The following is a 13,617-nucleotide window of genomic DNA, read 5'->3' as shown; positions in this document are numbered from 1 at the left end:
AACCCAGACCCCGAAGGTAAGGAAACAGCACTCTTGATTTGTCTTGTCTTCTGTCTGTCTGTCTCACTCTTGCTTGAGGACGGCCGCTCCATCTCCTATTTCTTGAAGGATTTGCGCTTGTACGGCAACCCTGGAGGGACTGGGAGACGTCCCACACCCTCTGCTCGTAGAAGGGGGTCCCTGGAACCTCTTCCAAGTACTCGTAGGGCATGAGTCAGTCCGGTTTTTGACCGGCACTGACCGGGAAGGTCTCCTAACCGAGACTCAATTGGCCCAACTTGATTTTGGGTCTGCTCCTTCTGTTTCTCCACAGGAGTCAGCAGACCAACGTGGGAGATCTCCATCGAGTGAGTCTTTTAAAGCTCAGGTGTGTGTGTTTTGTCTCTTCTTGATATTTGTCTTGCCTATTGTTATTTTGTGGACTGAACGACTGACGAGATCGGAAACCATGGGTAATACTCCATCTAGCCTCTTGGACTTGACTCTAGCACACTGGAAACAGGTTAAGGAAATAGCTCAAAACCAAAGTGTAATTATTAAGAAAAGAAAACGGATCACCTTATGTCAGGTAGAATGGCCCGCTTTTGAAGGAGCTAATTGGCCACCCGAGGGGAGCTTTGACATAGATAAGATCAGGGTTTTGCAATGTTTAATCTATACTCCCCTTTTGGGCCATCCAGACCAAGTTCCCTACATAGTAACCTGGAGGGAACTCGTAGACAAGGACGCTCCGACTTGTGTTAGGCCTTTCCTACCCCCAACTCTCTCTCCTGCTCCTTCTCCTACCCCAATATTTGTTCAAAAGACCCGGGGTGAAGAAAAAGAGGATAAGGAAGAGACCAAGGAAAAGGGAGAAAAGTTATACCCACTCATCCTCCAGGGAGGGACCACGGAGGAGGAGATGTTCCCACCTCCATACTCCCTGCCCCAATGAGAGGTCCCTGCCCCAGAGGGTCCCGCCCCATCAACTCGCAGGAGCTACACCTCCTCAGAATTCTGTTGCCCTCCTCCTTCACCCTTTAGGTCCTGAAGATGCAGATGGTCGACAACAGTTCTATTACTGGCCATTTGCTACTAGTGATCTTTACAATTGGCGTACTCAGAACGCCCCCTTTTCTGAGAAACCCCAGGACTTAATTCACTTGCTTGAAACTGTCATTTTCACTCACCAGCCCACTTGGGACAATTGTAGTCAGCTTTAACAAGTCCTTTTCACCACTGAGGAAAGAAATCGCATCCAGGAAGCAGCTTGGAGACTTGTTCCCGGTCCCACTGGAGCACCCCTCACAGATCCTGCCCTGATCACCGCTTATTTTCCCGAGACCCGACCAGCATGGGACTACAATACAGCTGAAGGTAGGGAGCGGCTCCTTGTCTATCACCAGGCTCTGTTGGCAGGTCACAAGGCGGCCACTCGCCGACCTACAAATATGGCCAAAGTGTATGACATCAGACAGGGAGACAGTGAAAGTCCGGCAGCATATCTTGAGCGGCTCATGGAAGCTTTTAGTCAATATACTCTGTATGATCTTGAGACCCAGGAGTCTGCTCGGATAATTATGTTTGCCTACATAAATCAGGCTGCACCAGATATAAAGCGGAAATTGCAGGCCCTAGACAGACTGGGTGAAAAGTCTATTAGGGACTTAGTGGCAGCGGCGGAGAAGGTTTACAATAAAAGAGAAACAGAAGACCAAAGACAGGAAAGGAAGGAGAGGGATGTGAGAGCGAGCGTGAAAAAAGAGATAGAGCTTAGGAAAAGAGTTTAGCTAAAATTCTGGAACAGCAACAGGCACAGCATAAGAAGGATCTTTGAGAAATCCTGATCTCCATGCAAACAGGAAATCTTGAAAGACCCTCTTCTCCGATTAAGGAGCAAAAGCCCAAACCCCGATCGAGAGTGGGGAAGAATCAGTGTGCTTATTGTAAGAAGGAGGGGCACTGGATCAAGAATTGCCCAGAGCTAGCCAAGGAAAAGGAAAAAGAACCGAGAATGGGATCAAGAGTGTTGCCAGCCCTAGAGCTGGCTGAGGACAGCGATAGAGGAAGTCGGGGCTCAGACCCCCTCCCTGAGCCTAGGGTAATGTTGAAAGTGGAGGGGAATCCAGTCACGTTTATGGTAGACACAGGAGCAGAAAATTCAGTGTTATTAGCCCCGAGAGGGCCAATGTCTACTAGGATAACATGGGTACAAGGTGTGACAGGCACTAAACCCTATAAATGGACTACCCGAAGAACAGTGGACTTGGGAGTGGGCCAGGTAACTCACTCATTTTTAATCATCCCTGACTGCCCCTATCCATTACTTGGACGCGACCTCCTAACAAAAATGAAAGCTCAATACAGTTTATCAGCAATGGGGCTTCCGTAACAGACTCTAAAGGGAAGCCTGTTAGTATTTTAGTGACCAGCAAGCTGGAGGAAGAATACAGGCTGTATCAGCATCCAAAACTAGAACCCCCAGATTATGATTGGTTACAAGAAGTTCTCCACGTATGGGCAGAAACTGGGGGAATAGGACTGGCAAAACACCGTCCCCCAATCTTTGTGGAACTTAAGGCTGGGGCTGACTAAGTAAAAATCCGCCAGTACCCCATGCCATTAGAAGCAAGGAAGGGGATTACTCCCCATATTAGAAAACTGTTAAAACTAGGGGTCCTGAAGCCCATCCAGTCAGCATGGAACACCCCATTGTTACCCGTCAAAAAGCCAAATTCTAATGATTACAGACCAGTGCAAGATTTAAGAGAAGTTAACAAAAGAGTAATGGATATTCACCCAATGGTCCCAAACCTGTACACCCTGCTGAGCTCCCTGTCACCGAGCCATATGTGGTATACTGTGTGGGACTTAAAAGATGCCTTCTTAAGCCTACCCTTAGCCCCACAGAGCCAAATCTACTTTGCATTCACTTGGCACGATCCTGAAGTCGGGATAAGCAGTCAATTAACCTGGACCAGGCTGCCTCAAGGATTTAAGAATTCGCCTACCATCTTTGATGAAGCGCTACATGAAGACCTGAGTGAGTACCACTCTAAAAATCCTGAAATAAGCCTATTGCAATATGTGGATAGCAGCTCCAGAGAAAAAAAGCTGCCTAAAGGGAATGGCTAGGCCCTTAAAGACTCTTGGCGACCTGAGCTATAGGGTCTCCGCTAAAAAAGCACAAATCTGTAAGCCTGAAGTCACCTATCTGGGCTTCATATTCAAAGAAGGCAAACATTGGCTGACGGATGCACGTAAAGAAACTGTGCTAGGGCTGGGAGTTTGGCCTAGTGGTTAAAGTGCTTGCCTAGTGTTGGGGACCGACTGTGGGGTCAATGACCTTGGACCTGACCTTGGACCTACACAACTGTATACACAAGGAAGTAACTCTTATCAGGATGACTTTAAGCAATGTTAATCATTTCTCATTTATCCTGTATGTGATTTGTTTACTATTTTGTATGAATGTAGCCTCTGGCAGTTCCCTAGTTTTAAGAAGAGTATTTAAGGTCGGAACTTAAACAAGACAGAGTCTTAGGCAGCAGTCTGGAGCTCACAGCCTTCTTGGACTGCTGACTTGGGCTGTAGTCCTCCCGAACTCCATCTGTTTGTCTCTCTTCTATTTTTTCCTAGTCCTTGCCCCTATTTCAGGAATCCCAATCCACGAATCCTGGTTTGCTGCCAGATGGCCCCGGCAACTGGCGCCCGAACAGGGACCTGAAAATCTGGGACAAGGTTGAAGGACCCCCCTGTGGTGAGTAACACGTCGTAGGACTATTAAGAGAGTGTATAGTTAGGAGTAAAAATTATGGGTCAAACTCATAGCCATATTTTATATGTACCGATCTTGTCAGGCCTACTTGAAGCCCACGGAACGTTAGTGGAAAAAGGGGTGCTTCAGAGCTTCCTACAGTTTGTCAAGGAGGCATGCCCGAGGTATATAGAGGAGGAATTCCTAAAAACCTGGCCGCGGATAGGAAAAGGAATTCAAGATTATTATAATGTATATGGCCCCGAAAAGACCTCAGTAGAGGCTATTACTGTTTGGAATTTAGTAAGTGAATGCATAGATCCTCAACATGAGAATGCTGAACTTAATCTTGAATTAAGGGAAATTTATGAATTAAAGGACCCTTCTGAAAAACCTGAGGCTGAGCCATATGCCGCCGCAGCCCAAGAGAGTCTAAGTGAGACCTTGAAAAGGGAACAACAACAAGTCGATATTGAGTATCAGAATTCAAATTTGAATATAAAGGAGGAAAGTTATGATGAGCCGATGGAGGACCGGATAGATACGATAGAAAAGAGGTTAGAAGAAATCCTACATCTACTATCTAAAATGGGGATAGAGCAGAGAGCCCCCCCAGAAGTAGGAAATAAATATGACCCTCAGGCCACTATGGTGTCTGATTCTAAACCTTATCCCTCACACCCACCGCCTCCGGCTGCAGCCTTACGGCCCCAATCCCTTTTTCAACCTTTAGGCAACCCTAAAGGCCCTAGCAACAAGTCCCTTTTAACAGGCACTACAACCAGGCACAGTGCATCTCAATTAAACCTGGCTCAGGCTGCTAGAGAGAGGGAAGATATTTCAGGGCCTCGATGCTTCCCTAGTTTAGTTGATCATGATGAACAAGTATACCATCAACCTGTTACTGTTAAACTATTGCAGGATTTAAAAAGTGCCTGCTCCCAATATGGGCCAACTGCCCCTTTTACTCAAGTAATATTGGAGGCCGCGTGTGCTGGTATTGTATGCCCAAATGACTGGAAGCGGCTTGCCAGAGCATGCCTTAGTGCAGGAGAGTACTTATTATGGGAGACAGAGTTCACTGCACAGTGTCGGGCTAAAATTGAAACAAATAGGTCTAAGAACCTGCCTTACACTTTTGATCAGTTGTTAGGAGAGGGAACCTATAAAAACACCGAAGATCAATTGGGTTATGCAAAGGAAGGCTATTCACAAATAAATGCTGCGGCGAAAGAGGCTTGGAAAAGGTTACGTAATTCCAATCGTACAAAAAATTTAGTAGAAGTTAAACAGGGACCGAATGAACCTTATCTAGAATTTTTGTCTCGATTAATGGAGACTGCAGACTTCTTAGTACAAGATGAGAATGCAAGGAAGATTATAGTTAGACACATAGCTTATGAAAATGCCAACGCCGCCTGTCAGGTGGCTATCAGACCCCATAGGAATAAGGGAGGAATCACAGACTTTATTTCACTGTGTGCTGATATTGAACCCTCCCATGTACAAGGCCTTACTTTAGCCGCTGCTCCTCAAGGAAAGACTGTTACTGAATTTCTAAAATATAGAGGTCAGCGGCATTCTCAGGATGCTAGACCCCCAGGGCGTTGCTTCTCTTGTGGACAAATAGGACATTGGATGACGCAATGCCCATGCCAGGCCAGGTTAAAGAGAGAAAAATTACCTGGCACATGTCCACGCTGTGGTAAAGGGAAGCACTGGGCTAAAGATTGCAAGTCAGCAACAAATCGCAATGGCCGCCCATTTTCGGGAAACTGGAGAAGGGGCCAGCCTCTGGCCCCGCAAAACCATGGGGCAGTCCCTCCCTCTTCTCGGCCACAAGTACATCTTCTAACAACCCCCCAAAATCAGTCTCCAGCCTCTTCCGTGCCACCCCAGGCAGCACAGGATTGGACCTCTGTTCCTCCACCTGCTCAGTATTGACCCCAGAGATGGGGACACAAGCTCTCCCCACGGGGGTCTTCGGTCCCCTTCCCCCGGGAGTGGCTGGATTGCTGTTAGGGAGAAGTAGCTCAGCCCTTAAAGGGATACAGATTACACCTGGCAAAATTGATCAGGATTTCACTGGAGAAATCAAAGTTATGGCCTCTGCCCCGAAACATGTGGTATCGATCCCAGCTGGTCAAAAATTAGCACAACTAATACTTGTGCCTTTACCTCACGGGGAGACTGCTAATTATTCTGCCCCATGCGGACAGAGAGGATTTGGATCCTCTGATATCTATTGGGTACAAAGCATAAAACAAGAGAGGCCTGAGATGACTATATTTATACAAGAAAAACCCTTTAAAGGAATATTAGACACAGGAGCGGATGTGTCTGTAATATCTAAAAAGCATTGGCCAGCCCAACGGCCCCTGACAACCTCTATGACTTCCCTACAGGGGATTGGGCAAGCAACTGACTCACAGCAGAGCAGTGCGATCCTTGTTTGGAGAGATGAGGAAGGGCACTCCGGTCATTTTCAGCCATTTGTCCTGGATCATCTGCCAATTAATTTATGGGGTCGTGATATCATGGAAAAAATGGGAGTGTATATGTTTAGTCCTAGTGCTGCGGTCACTAAGCAGTTACTTGATCAAGGCCTCCTCCCCTTTAGGGGATGAGGCCGAGCAGCACAGGGGGAACTAGAGCCACTCCAAACCCAGTCTTGAAAGACCCGCAGAGACCCGCACCCAAGGACGCACACAGGGACCACTGGATGCAATAGGCAAGAGGATTTTATTCGGGCATATGCTCGGACTTCTCAGGTACACGTGACCTCGAGATCCGTGAGGTTCGGGTCAGTGGCTGAGAGCCCCGATCTGTCTCGAGAGTGACTTTTTATACAGTTCTACAGTCCATTACAACAGAGTCCGTGCTTCTACAGCCAATAAGTTTAAAGTATTACAGTGAGGTCTGCACGCAGGCAGCCAATCTTTGGGAAACAAGTTATACATTTTGACCATTAATCTCTCAGACAGGGCCCGGTGGGAAATATGTCCTTTGTGTGGGGAGGCGACCCTTATCTGAGGTAGGATGGCCAGCTGCAGAGACTGGTCAACAGGATGTGGACTAGGGGATGCGACCCTTATCTGAGGTAGCACCTGTTGTTTGTGAGGTAGGGTGGCCAGCTGCAGATTAGCTTGTGAGGCTACTACCTATTTACCAAGGGGAGAGGGTGGGGTAAGTGATCTAGCAATAATATAATTTTCTTAGCAAAATATATTTTATACAGAGGCCAGAAATCGCTTGGTCAGGCACGAAAGTCTACTCCTTAACAATATGGGCTAGCAGGGTCTTCACGCTGAGTAGCACATTCCAATGGGCCCGGGTCCTGGGGAAAATGTCCCTTGTCCTGTTATAGAATTAGCTCCTTTCAAGGCCTGGATGGTGCTACTGCCGGCTAGTTGTTGATTACAGATAACAGAACAAGCAGGACGTGGGCTAAGCTTGTAAAAACTACTACCATGGGGAAGGGGCAGGGTCGGGTTTTACACAAGTTCCTGCCCAGTTATGAGAGGTACGGGTATATTAAAAAGCGCCCTCATTCTGAAGCAGCAACCGTCTTGTTGTCCATGTAAGTTGCCCAGGGTATGGAGATGAAAAATAACTACCCCCAGACCCAAAACCATTCCCCATCAGTAAGCAGAATGAAAATCCCCAAGGACCCAGAGGCTGCACAAACAGGAACTTCTGAGCCCTAGTCAGCCATTGTTCACACAGATGTCCATAAGCTCCAGGAACCAACCTATTTGGTGTCAAAATTAGACTGCACGTATAGCATTGTATAACATTAGTTTCCCAAACCATAAAACTACTCTCTGACAGTTGAATGGGACCCGGCGTCTGAGAACTTCCTGTTGGTTTCCACCAGCCTGGGAAGCTCCCCAACCCCCATCTTATCTCATCCGACCACCTGATGGGTGTAAATCTGTGACATTTGCCTTTGAGGAGACTGTGTAAACCTCTCCCCTGCACCTCACAGCATCACTGCTTTGAGGTGTGAGTGAACAAGTTGCTTGCCAGCTCCCTTAATCTATGGCCAACTTGCCACCGTTCCTTAGTTAGCAAAAGCATGAGTTAAACTTTAAGATGACAGCACTATGGTTCTGACCTGGGATCTTTCATTCTCACCCCCCGAGACAAGGATTAGGGTATTCTTTAACGGGGGCTGTTGTTTGTCCTGCCCCTCATGCTGATCCCATAAATTGGCTCTCGGAAGAACCGGTATGGGTCGAACAGTGGCCTCTTTCTCTAGAAAAGATCATTGCAGTACAGCAGCTGGTACAGGAACAGCTGGACTTGGGACATGTGGCCCCTTCTAACTCTCCATGGAATTCTCCAATTTTTGTTATAAAGAAAAAGTCAGGTAAATGGAGGCTGTTACAGGATCTGAGAAAGATAAATGCAACTATGGAACTGATGGGAGCCTTACAGCCCAGCTTGCCTTCCCCCATGGCAATCCCAAAGGATACTTATAAGATTATTATAGATTTGAAGGATTGTTTCTATACTATACCCCTGGCGCCTCAAGACTGTAAGCGCTTTGCCTTCAGCGTCCCCTCTGTTAATTTTAAAGAACCCATGAAGCGATATCATTGGCTTGTGCTCCCACAGGGCATGGCAAATAGCCCAACTTTATGTCAAAGTTTTGTAGCCAGAGCCATTTCTTCCACTCGTGAAAAATTTTCTTCTGTTTATATTGTTCATTATATGGACGACATCTTGTTGGCTTGTTCTGACCCTATCGTTGTACGACAAGCCTTTGGACAACTAAAGCAAGATCTGAGTCTCTTTGGCCTTATAATAGCAGCTGAAAAGGTTCAGGAACACCCCCTTTTTACGTATTTAGGCCATATATTAGGCCCACACTATTTTAAAAGCCAAAAAATACAATTAAAAACTTCACACTTAAGAACTCTTCATGATTTTCAGCAATTTTTAGGAGATATAAATTGGCTTCGGCCTTATTTAAAGCTGTCCACAGGAGAGTTAAAACCCCTCTTTGATCTCTTAAAAGGAGATACCAACCCTACATCCTTGCGCAATTTAAATCCCGACGCCAAGAGGGCCATCCAAATTGTAGAAAAGGCAATTTCCCAGCAACAAGTGACCTATTGTGTGGGGAGTTTACATTTTAGCTACTTCTCACTCCCCAACTGCTGTATTGTGGCAGGATGGCCCACTTTTATGGCTTTATCTACCATCAACACCCGGCAAAGTGCTGACCCCCTACTACGAATTGGTAGCTAATCTGATACATATGTGCCGAGTGGATTCCCGTAAATATTTAGGTCAGGAACCTCATTTTATCTGTGTCCCATATAATTCACAACAACAAGATTGGCTATTCGCCCATTGCGATTCTTGGGCCATTGCTTGGGCCAATTATACGGGAAAAATTTTGCATCACTACCCATCTAACAAACTCCTCCAATTTGCTGCGTGTCATACGTTCCTATTTCCTTCCATAGTACGGGCCTCGCCTTTATCTTCTGCCGCTTTAGTATTTACAGATGGATCCTGTAATGGAACGGCTGCTTTGACCATTAATGGGAAAACTCAATCATGGGTTACGGGTTTTTCCTGCGCCCAAGAGGTAGAATTAGAGGCTGTTTTACAAGCACTCGTCCTGTTACAAGACGAGCCCTTTAACTTATACTCAGACAGTCAATATGTAATTCGTGCTCTTCAAGTCATAGAAACTGTTCCCTTTATTGGAACTACTAACTCCAATATCCAGACCCAATTTCGCCAAGTACAAACTTTGCTTTGTTCTCGCAACCACCCCTGTTTTTTTGGCTTCATTCGAGCTCACACTAATCTTCCTGGCCCTTTAAGTGAGGGTAACGCAGTTACTGATTCTTCCACCAGAGTTTATTTAACTCAAGTTGAACTTGCTAAGCAGTCACATGCCATCCATCATCAAAACAGTCGAGCCTTGCGCCGACAGTTTAAATTATCTAGAGAAGCGGCACGTCAAATAGTTAAAACTTGCTCCAACTGTGTGCCCTTCTCACCAGCTCCTCATTTAGGTATAAATCCACGAGGACTGCTTTCTAATCACATTTGGCAGATGGATGTCACACATGTTCCATCATTTGGCCGATTAAAATATGTTCATGTTACTGTAGATACTTATTCTAATTTTATCCTGGCCACCCCCCTTGCTGGGGAAGCTACTAAACATTGTATTTCTCACTGCATTCGATGTTTTGCTGTGATGGGGATTCCCTCGCAAATAAAAACAGATAATGGCCCTGGCTATGCAGGCCAAGCATTTCAATTCTTCTGCCATTCTTATAATATCACTCATATTACAGGCATTCCTTACAATCCTCAAGGTCAAGGCATCGTGGAGAGAGCTAATGGATTATTAAAACATCAAATTACTAAAATACAGAAAGGAGAGTCGTATCCTGCTACCCCTGTGAATATACTTAATCATGCTTTATTTGTTTTAAATTTTTTGAATTTGGATTCAAATAATTTATCTGCTGCTCAGCGATTCTGGGAAAAAAGAGAGCAGCGTGCTTTTGCCTTAGTAAAATGGAAGGATCCCCTAACTGGTGCTTGGCACGGACCAGATCCTGTTCTAACCTGGGGTAGAGGGCATGTATGTGTTTTCTCACAGGAAGAAAATGATGCCCGCTGGCTGCCCGAACGCTATGTTCGGATTGTGGAGAGTGACAGTGGTCATCCAAGCAGTGACTCACTGGACCTTCACCCCCAACCCTCCAGTAATGCATCCAGTAATGGGGAAAAGACCTGAATTCATGTTTTTGTGTTAAGTGTAAAAGTCTCTGTTTCTTTGTCTTGTTCGTGTTACATATTTTTTCTTGTCCAGTTTTGTCTTTGAACTTGGTACCAGTTTTAAATATGGATCCTTAAGGTTTTTCTAAAGTTTTGTTTTGAACCTGGTTCTCACCTGCAAGAGTAAAATTGGCAAAGCTCTCTTGACACAAACTTCCGGAAAATGAATGGCCAATATTAATTTTGTGCACTTTAAAATCTTTGAGTATGAGTGTGTATGAATGAGTGAGTGAACATGTTCAAGGTTTAATCAAGAAAATCATTTAGGTTTGAATTATTGCATTGTTTTAAAGAAGGGGGAGAATGGAACATTAGCAAAAAAAAAATGTACTTGATGTTCGTATGACAGCTCTTAAGTCCCATTAAGAAGGTCGAATCAGTAGATTGGAGAGAGAACTCCGAGAGCATCAAGGGAGGCACTTGGAGCAGAGAAAAGAGCCTCAAGAACCTACTAGTAAGGTCCCAGAACAGCAGAGACAGATCACGTTGAAAGCTACTGCAGCTTCTGAAGAACGAGGAATTGCCAGCACTTCAGATCCACCAACAGCCAATATCAAGCCAACTCCTGTTGTTTCTACTCCAAGTAAAGTGACAACTGAAGCTATGGCTGGGGACAAATCAACCCCTATGGCCAGTACCCGTCCAAAGGTCACATCTGCGACAGTCGCCAATCGAATCACTCCGCAGATCTAAGCCCCAGATGGATGAATTCCCCCCCGAGAGGAATCGCAGTCAAGGATGGGATAGAGGGGACGCTCTCTGACCAACTGAAGACAGGGCCTTCAGCTTGATCTGAAGAAGTTCCCCATGACGGGTAAGGCAGAGTCAGCGATCCACCCAACCTAAGACAAGCAAGTCCGCATCTTTTAAAAGAAAGACGGGGGAGATGTTGGGGACCGACTGTGGGGTCAATGACCTTGGACCTGACCTTGGACCTACACAACTGTATACACAAGGAAGTAACTCTTATCAGGATGACTTTAAGCAATGTCAATCAGTTCTTATCAGGATGACTTTAAGTAATGTCAATCAGTTCTTATCATGATGACTTTAAGCAATGTTAATCCTTTCTCATTTATCCTGTATGTGATTTGTTTACTATTTTGTATGAATGTAGCCTCTGGCAGTTCCCTAGTTTTAAGAAGAGTATTTAAGGTCGGAACTTAAACAAGACAGAGTCTTAGGCAGCAGTCTGGAGCTCACAGCCTTCTTGGACTGCTGACTTGGGCTGTAGTCCTCCCGAACTCCATCTGTTTGTCTCTCTTCTATTTTTTCCTAGTCCTTGCCCCTATTTCAGGAATCCCAATCCACGAATCCTGGTTTGCTGCCGGATGGCCCCGGCAGCCTAGCATGCATAAAGACCCGGGTTCGATTCCTCGGTACCACATACATAGAAAAAAAAAAGCCTGAAGTGGTGCTGAGGCTCAAGTGGTAGAGCTCTAGCCTTGAGAAAGTCCAAGGACAGTGCTCAGGCCCTGAGCTCAAGCCCAGGACTAGCAAAAAAAAAAAAAAAAAGAAAACTGTGCTAAAGATTCCTGTGCCTAAGACAGCCAGACAAGTCAGAGAGTTCCTAGGGACAGCGGGCTTTTGCCTGCTGTGGATACCTGGGTTTGCTGAGATGGCCAAACCCCTATATGAAGCCACCAAAAATCTTCCTGAATTTCACTGGACTGAGCAGATGCAACAAGCCTTTGAGGCAATTAAGAAGAGCCTTTTGGAGGCTCCCACCTTAGGCCTACCTGCTGTGAATAAATCATTTACATTATTTGTGGCAGAGAATAAGGGGATAGCAAAGGGAGTGCTCACCCAGCCAATTGGACCTTGGAAACGGCCGGTGGCCTACTTGTCAAAGAAATTAGACCCATAGCAGCTGGGTGGCCTCGGTGTCTAAGAATAATAGCTGCGGCAGCTCTCTTAGTAAAGGATGCTGATAAATTGACGTTGGGACAAAACTTGACCGTGACCACTCCGCACGCTCTAGAGGGACTACTAAAACAACCCTCCGACCGGTGGATGAGCAATGCCTGCATGACCCATTACCAGACCCTGTTACTCAACCCCGCGGGGATCAGCTTTTGAGCACCCACAGCCTTAAATCCGGCTACTCTGCTGCCGGATCCGGATTTGGAAGCGCCTCTGCATGACTGAGCAGATCCTGGCCCAGGCACACAGCCTCAGGCCAGACTTAATGGAGCTACCACATGTGGAGCACACCTGGTTCACATTCGAGATGCAAAGAGGTATGCGGGCTTGCGCGGCAGTCACCACTGACACTGAGATAGTGTGGGCGGGGCACTCCCCCCAGGGAACATCTGCACAAAGAGCGGAACTAGTGGCACTAACAAAAGCCTTACAGATGGGAAAGGGAAAGAGGCTGAATATCTATACAGACAGCCCGTATGCTTTTGCCACCGTGCATGTCCACAGTGCCATCTACCAAGAAAGGGGGCTGCTGACAGCAGAGGGAAAGGCCATTAAAAACAAGCAAGAGATTTTAAGTCTCATCCAGGCCCTATGGGAACCAGCAAAAATCGCCATCATGCATTGTCCCGGTCATCAAAATGGAGTTGATGCAGTGACTAAAGGGAACAATCTGGCCGATAAGGCTGCCAAGGAAGTGGCCCTCCAACCTAGAACAGAAGTATTGACTTTAATAGACCCAGGGCCACGAACACTGCCTTCTGTGCCTCAATATTCCCAAGAAGACTTGGAATGGATAGCAAAAGTTCCCATGGCCCACAAAACCCCTGGATAGGGATGGAAACAAAGACTGGTGGAAAACTTGTGAAGGGAAACTTATCCTGCCACAAGAACTGGGTAAGGGAATTCTTTTTTTTTTTTTTTTTGCCAGTCCTGGGCTTGAGCTCAGGGCCTGAGCACTGTCCTTGGACTTTCTCAAGGCTAGAGCTCTACCACTTGAGCCTCAGCACCACTTCTGGCTTTTTTCTAGGTATATGGTACCGAGGAATCGAACCCGGGTCTTCGTGCATGCTAGGCAAGCACTTTAACCACTAGGCCAAACTCCCGGCCCGGGTAAGGGAATTCTTAAGAGGCTTCATCAAGCT

General features: G+C 46.3%; 1 pseudogene; it reads left to right on the top strand.

Annotated features, from left to right (window-relative positions):
- The first annotated feature begins 448 nt into the window (after window positions 1–448).
- On the top strand, window positions 449–13,307 carry LOC150047180 (uncharacterized; annotated as a pseudogene).
- Window positions 13,308–13,617: the final 310 nt, after the last annotated feature.

Source organism: Megascapheus bottae, chromosome 24, assembly GCF_031878675.1.
Source record: "Megascapheus bottae isolate mThoBot1 chromosome 24, mThoBot2.hap1, whole genome shotgun sequence".
NCBI classification, from domain to species: Eukaryota; Metazoa; Chordata; class Mammalia; order Rodentia; family Geomyidae; genus Megascapheus; species Megascapheus bottae.
This window is presented reverse-complemented; position numbering and strand designations above follow the sequence as displayed.